This window comes from Gracilinanus agilis, chromosome 6, assembly GCF_016433145.1.
Source record: "Gracilinanus agilis isolate LMUSP501 chromosome 6, AgileGrace, whole genome shotgun sequence".
Taxonomy (NCBI): Eukaryota; Metazoa; Chordata; class Mammalia; order Didelphimorphia; family Didelphidae; genus Gracilinanus; species Gracilinanus agilis.
In genome coordinates, this window is record NC_058135.1 from 109,589,372 (window position 1) to 109,596,654 (window position 7,283).

General features: G+C 35.6%; 1 non-coding gene across 1 annotated transcript; it reads right to left on the reverse strand.

Annotated features, from left to right (window-relative positions):
- Positions 1-1,138: 1,138 nt before the first annotated feature.
- Positions 1,139-1,245, reverse strand: LOC123253207. Its single transcript, XR_006506582.1, has one exon. It is a non-coding gene; the product is annotated as a U6 spliceosomal RNA (small nuclear RNA).
- Positions 1,246-7,283: the final 6,038 nt, after the last annotated feature.

A 7,283-nucleotide genomic window follows, 5' to 3' on the forward strand; every position in this document is an offset into this window, starting at 1 on the left:
ATTACAGTCCCAAAAGGTTTAACAGATGAAGGTGGGAAGAATAGGAGGTGATGGTGAATCCTCCTATCCAAATGATAAGTTAGCTTTACTTAACAGCTGTGAATGGAATATCTGCAGTCTATGAAATGAATAGAATCTAACTCTCATAAGCAGTTCACTTGTTCTCACCAAAGATCACTAGCTAATGAGGACTGTTTTCCCTCAATTAGTAACTTAATTGGATTAATCCTTCAAGGTTGATTAACCTTGATCTCTGTGTCTGACTGTGATAGATTTGGATTGACTCAAAGGACTTCTAAATACAAAGCTTCCTTCACCAGTAGCCAGGTGGGTTTCTTTTTTTTCTTCTTTTTTTTTAAACCCTTAACTTCTGTGTATTGGATTATAGGTGGAAGAGTGGTAAGGGTGGGCAATGGGGGTCAAGTGACTTGCCCAGGGTCACACAGCTGGGAAATGTCTGAGGCCAGCCTTGAATGCCAGGTGGGTTTCAAACTGCTGTCCTCTTTGGAAATTTGAGAACAAAACAGGTCAGAAATGGTTTCCTTATATAAATTGGTTTAACTATGACAAGTAAAGGTGAAGGGAAGGTAGGGTTGAATAAACAAGGAAAGTGGGCCTGGGATAAACCCTAAATATAATCTAAATTATTGATTGGTTAATAAATCTTCAAAGTAATCAAATTTGTATCTTGAAGCCTAGATGGCCCAAATGATTAGCCAGGCCAAAGGCCTGACCTCTTGTTTGAAGTTTTACTCTGCTAATGATGGTTTGGTTTGCAATTGGTGGTTCTTGTTGTTTATAATGTTAGTAGGTTGAAGTTGATGGTAGATATGGTTGGATAATTGAAGAAAATGATGGTGTACACAGTAATCTCTGAATAGCTCTGCACCTAGCCCAGCTAAGAAAACTTCTTCCGTCTCCCAGATACCTCAGGACTGAGACCAGGTAGATCTCAGCTCTGAAGCTTTTATAGGCTGGTTTCAACCGACTTTCTGCCTCGTGCCAGGTGCATTCCCTCAGCACATTTTGTGTTCCAACCAGGTAACTGGCATTCAAGCTTGGCCCAAAATGGCTCCTTGCAAATTCTTTACAGATGGGATTATTTCAGTATTCTATATCTTATTTTGCTAATCTAGTGAAAAATATAGAATGTTTCACAAGTTTGAGTGTCATTCTTGCACAAGGGCCATGCTAATATTCTCTTTATCATTCCAGCTTTAGTATGTGTGCTGCCAAAACAAGCACTAGTGACTGCTGAATACTGAGTAAAGAAATATAAAACTGAAACAATCCCTGTCATTTGAAATGTATATCTTTATAAGGGAAGAGAAGTTATAAGAAGGCAGGGATGTGACTCAGTGGAAACTGATTTAAAAAAGCATGGTGTTGATGAGATTATTGAGTTAGTGAGGTTGAATTTGATTCCTCAGTATTCCTCAGTAAAGAAAGACTCAGGGCTCCCCTAACTGGACCAGTGTGCCTTTTCAATCTCCAAGACAGGTTTGTAAAAAACAGGACAGGGATTTATTTTGATAACAAGGTATTATGAAGGGGAGGATTAAGGAATAGGATTCCCTAGCTTTAAGGGGTGTAAAAAGGTAAAGGTTTTTAGGAATGGATTAAACTGGGCCAATGTGATTAGGTTAAGGATGGGATAACAGATTCAGTCCAGGTAAAGCCTGTCATGACTTAATAAATACAGACCAGTATATATCAGGGATGAATGTTGCATTTATTAACAAGGGAAGGTAAAAGGGAAGTTTGGATAATCCTAATCTAATGCTGACTACCTTAAAACCCCAAATCTAAATATCTCTTCACAGAGATTTCTTCAGAGTGATTTTCCTACTCTACTCCTTTCCTCACTATCTAAATTCCCAATTCCTGTTCTTGACTAAACTAACACTAAACCCCACTTTGCTGATTTTAAGAAAAAGGTCTGTGTAAACCTGATAGGGCCCATATAAGGTCCAAGATCTAAAAGGAAATAGACCTGGTCTCAAAATCAGATGCCAGATGGTTCAGGATCACCAGGAACTCAGCAGATATCAACCAGCCAGCAGGGAAGCAGGATAACAGATCATCATGTAGGATGGGATGATAAGGTAGAAAACAACTAAGGGAAAATAGCCAGTCCCTCCAGGTCAAAACCACAGAAAGGACTCCACTCAAGCCCCAACTGTCTCTTAGTAACAATTTAGCTTTCCCCCCCAGAATTCCAGAATATTTCCCCTACAGAATTCCAGAATCTTTTTTCTCTTCTGCCCCATGCCTCTGCCGTCTGCACACTTACACACTTTCCTCCTTAACTTAAATTTTCCTTATAACAGGTATTCTCACTAGCCTCCCACCATCTAAAAGTCCTCACCAGGTATCTTCTTTTTTTTTTTCTTTATAATGTCCTTAAGTCTTTTGTTTTTTAATATTTTATTTTTTAGAAAAAATTTTTATGGTTACATGATTCATGTTTTTAATTTCCCCTCTACAACCCCTTCAACACCACCCCATAGCCAAAGCACATTTCCACTGGTTTTAACATGTGTCATCAATCAAGACTTATTGGTTCTTTTGAGTTTACATCCCCAATCATGTCTGCATCTGTGTACAATGTTCTTCTGGCTCTGCTCCTCTCACTCTGCATCAATTCCTGGAGGTCTTTACAGTTCACATTGAATTCCATCAGTTTATTATACCTTTGAGCAAAATAGTATTCCATAACCACAATTTGTTCAGCCATTGCCCAATTGAAGGGCATACCCACATTTTCTAGTTTTTTGCCAACACAAAAAGAATGACTATAAATATTTTTGCATAAGTCTTTTTATCTATGATCTCTTTGGGGTACAAACACAACAATGGTATGGCTGGATAGAAGGGCAGGCATTCTTTTAGAGCTCTTTGGGTATAGTTCCAAATTGCCATCCAGAATGGTTGGATCAGTACACAACTCCACCAGCAATGCATTAATGTCCCAATTTTGTGACATTCCCCCAACATTTATTATTCTCCTCTGCTGTCATTTTAGCCAGTCTGCTAGGTATGAGGTGGTACTTCAGAGTTGTTTTGATTTTGCATTTATCTAATTATTAGAGATTTAGAACACTTTCTCATGTGTTTATTGATACTTTTGATTTCTTTATCTGAAAATTGCCTACTGGTATCCTTTGCCCATTTATCAATTGAGGAATGGCTTGACTTTTTAAACAATTGATTTAGTACCTTTTATATTTAAATAATTAGACCTTTGACAGAGTTTTTTGTTACAATGATTTTTCCCCAGTTTGATGTTTCCCTTCTGATTTTGTTTGCATTGTTTTTGTTTGTACAAAACCTTTTTCATTTGATATAATCAAAGTTATTTATTTTACATTTTGTAATTTTTTCTAACACTTGCTTGGTTTTAAAATATTCCCTTTCCCATAGATCTGACAAGTATACTATTTTGGGTTCACTTATTTTACTTATAGTTTCCTTCTTTATATTTAAGTAATTCACCCATTTTGAATTTATCTTGGTGTAGGGTGTGATATGTTGATCTACCTCATCTCTCCCCTATTCTTTTTGAATTTCCCCAACAGTTTTTGTCAAATAGTGAAAGTTTGTCCCCAAAGTTGGGCTTTTGGGGTTTATCATACACTGTCTTGCTGATGTCACTTACCCCAAGTCTATTCCACTGATCCTCCCTTCTGTCTCTTTGCCAGTACCATATTGTTTTGATGTCCACTGCTTTATAGTATAGTTTAATATCTGGTAGATTAATTTGGGTAGAATGGCCATTTTTATTATGTTAGCTAATCCTACCCATGAGCAATAAATATTTTTCCAATTGTTTAGATCTAGTTTTAATTGTTTGGAAAGTGTTTGTAGTTGTTTTCGTATAATTCCTGTGTTTATTTTGGTAGATATATTCCTAAGTATTTTATATTGTCGGGGGTGATTTTAAATGATGTTTCTCTTTCTACCTCTTGCTCCTGTGATGTGTTGGAAATATATAGAAATGCTCTGATTTATGTGCATTTATTTTGTATTCTCTAACTTTGCTAAAATTGTCAATTATTTCTACAAGCTTCTTAGTTGATTCTCTAGGATTTTTAAGTAGACCATCATATCTGCAAAGAGTGATAGCTTAGTCTCCTCATTGCCTATTTTGATACCTTCAATTTCTTTTTCTTCTATAATTGCTACTGTTAGTGTTTCTAGTACAATGTTAAATAATAAAGGTGATAATGGGCATCCTTGTTTCACACCTGATCTTATTGGAAAGGCTTCTAATTTATTCCCATTGCATATGATGCTTGTTGATGGTTTTGGGTATATACTGTTTATTATTTTTAGGAAAGGTCCTTCTATTCCTATACTTTCCAGTGTTTTCAATAGGAATGGGTGCTATATTTTGTGAAAGGCTTTTTCAGCATCTATTGAGATAATCATGTGGGTTTTATTTGTTGGATTGTTGATATGGTCAATTATGTGGATGGTTTTCTTAATGTTGAACCACCCTTGCATTCCTGGTATAAATCCCATGGTGGATGATCCTCTTGATCACTTCCTGGAGTCTCTTTGCTAGAATTCTATTTAAGAATTTTGCATCTATGTCCATTAGGTCGATTGGTCTGTGGTTTTCTTTCTTTGCTTTTGATCTACCTGGCTTTGGAATGAGTACCATATTTGTGTCATAAAATTTGGTAGGACTCCTTCTTTGCTTATTATATCAAATAATTTGTATAGTATTGGGATTAGTTGCTCCTTGAATGTCTGATAGAATTCACTTGTGAATCCATCAGGCCCTGGCAATTTTTTCTTAGGGAGTTCTTTGATGGATTGTTCAATTTCTTTTTCTGATATAGGATTATTTAGGTATTCTATTTCTTCTGCTGTTAATATAGGCAATTTATATTTTTATAAATATTTATCCATATCTCCTAGATTGCTATATTCATTGCCATATAATGGGGCAAATTAGTTTTAAATGATTACCTTAATTTCCCTTCATTAGAGGTGAGGTCTCCTTTTTCATCTTTGATACTGTCAATTTGGTTTCTTCTTTCCTTTTTTTATTAGATTGTCTAGTACTTTATTTCATGTGTTTTTTCAAAATAACAGCTTCTAGTCTTATTTATTAGTTAAATAGTTCTTTTACTTTCAATTTTATTAATTTCTCCCTTGATTTTTAGTATTTCTAATTTGGTTTTCATCTGGGGATTTTTAATTTGCTCGCTTTATAGTTTTGTAAATTGCATGCCCAATTTGTTAATCTCTGCCCTCACTAATTTGTTAATATATGCACTCAAGGATATAAATTCCCCCCTGAGTACTGCCTTGGCTGCATCCTGCAGAGTTTGGTAGGATGTCTCATCAATGTCATTCTCTTCAATGGAATTGTTGATTGTTTTTCTGATTTCTTCTTTGACTAGCTGCTTTTGGAGAATCATATTGTTTAATTTCCAATTGTTTTTGATTTGCCTGTCCAGGTGCCCTTACTAATTATTATTTTTATTGCATTATGATTTGAGAAGGCTACATTTATTTTTTTCTGCTCTTTTGCATTTGTTTGCAATGTTTATATGCCCTATTACATAGTCAATCTTTGTGAATGTACTATATGTGGCTGGAAAGGTGTATTCCTTTTTGTCCCTATTTATTTTTCTCCACATATCTATTAAATCTAATTTTTCTAGGACTTCACTCACCTCTCTTATCTCTTTCTTATTTTTTGGTTTGATTTATCTAGATCTGAAAGAGGAATATTTAGATCTCCCACTAGTATGGTTTTACTATCCTTTTTTCCTTCTTGAGCTTGGCCAGTTTCTCCTTTATGAATTTTGATGCTATGCCATTTGATGCATATATATTGAGCACTGTTATTTCCTCATTGTCTATACTGCCTTTTTTCAGGATGTAATTACCTTCCCTGTCTTTTTAAATCATATCTATTTTTACTTTGGCTTTGTCAGAAATCATGATTGCCATTCTTGCCTTCTTTTTCTCATTTGAAGCCCAAAAGATTTTGCTCCATCCCTTTACCTTAAATCTGTGTATGTCCACCGACCTCATATGTGTTTCTCATAGACAACATATGGTAGGAATTTGGTTTCTAATACACTCTGCTATTTGCTTCTGTTTTATGGGCAAGTTCATTCCATTCACATTCAAAGTTATAATCAGTTGTGTAATAGCCGACATTTTGTATCCTCTCCTAGTTCTACCTCTTCTTACACTATTTCCTTTTAAACCAGTGGTTTGCTTTAAGCCAGTAACCCTTGTCCCCTCCCTTGATTTACTTCCCTTTCTACCCCCTCCCTTATTATTCCCCTATTTTTATTTTTAAGGCCTAATGAATTCCCTCCACCATCTTCTCCCCTCTTTTTTTTTTGACCTCCCCACTCCCCTGCTCCACTTGGTTTATCCCTTATGACTTTCTCAGTAGGGTTAGATAGAGTTTTGTATCCCAATGGATAATGCTACTATTCCCTCTCACGTTTATTTTCACTGAGAGTAAGGTTTAAATATTACCTCTTAATGCTCTCTTCCTCTCTTTCTTATAATAGTATTCATCCCTTCTCCTTCCCATGCCCTCTTTGTGTGTAATTGAATATCCTATTTTTCTCATTCATTCAAGTTTCTCTTGGTGTCCTCTACTAATCACCCCCCTCTTTCCCACCGCTCCATATCATCTTAGACCATTTAGTATTCCAAACTCTCCTATTAATAATTCTTCTAATTACTGTACTAGTGAATTCTATAATAGTGAATAGAGTTCACTACAGAGAATTATACATAACATTTCTCCACTTTGTATTCGTATTAGTAATTTTTTGCATGAGGAATACAAATAATTTGATCTTATTGAAGCCCTTATGGAGCAAATTAAAAAAAAAAGTTTTCTTTCTTTCCCCTCAGTTTCTTACTTACCTTTTCATATTACTCTTGATTTTTGTGGTTGGATATCAAACATTCCATTTAGTCTTGGTCTTTTCTGTGCAAATACTTGGAAATCTTCTAGCTTGTTGAATGTCCAAACTTTCCCCTGGAAGTATAGTAAGTTTTGATGGGTATGTGATCCTTGGTGGTAGACCCAGTTATCTTGCCTTTCTGAATATCATATTCCAAGCCTCGTGGTCTTTTAGTGTGGAGGCTGCCAGATCCTGTGTGATCCTGATATGTGCTCCTTGATATCTGAATTGTCTCTTTCTGGCTTCTTGTAAAATTTTTTTCTTTTACTTGGAAGCTCTTGAATTTGGCTATTATATTCCTGGGGGTTATCTTTTCAGGGGCTAGTGTAG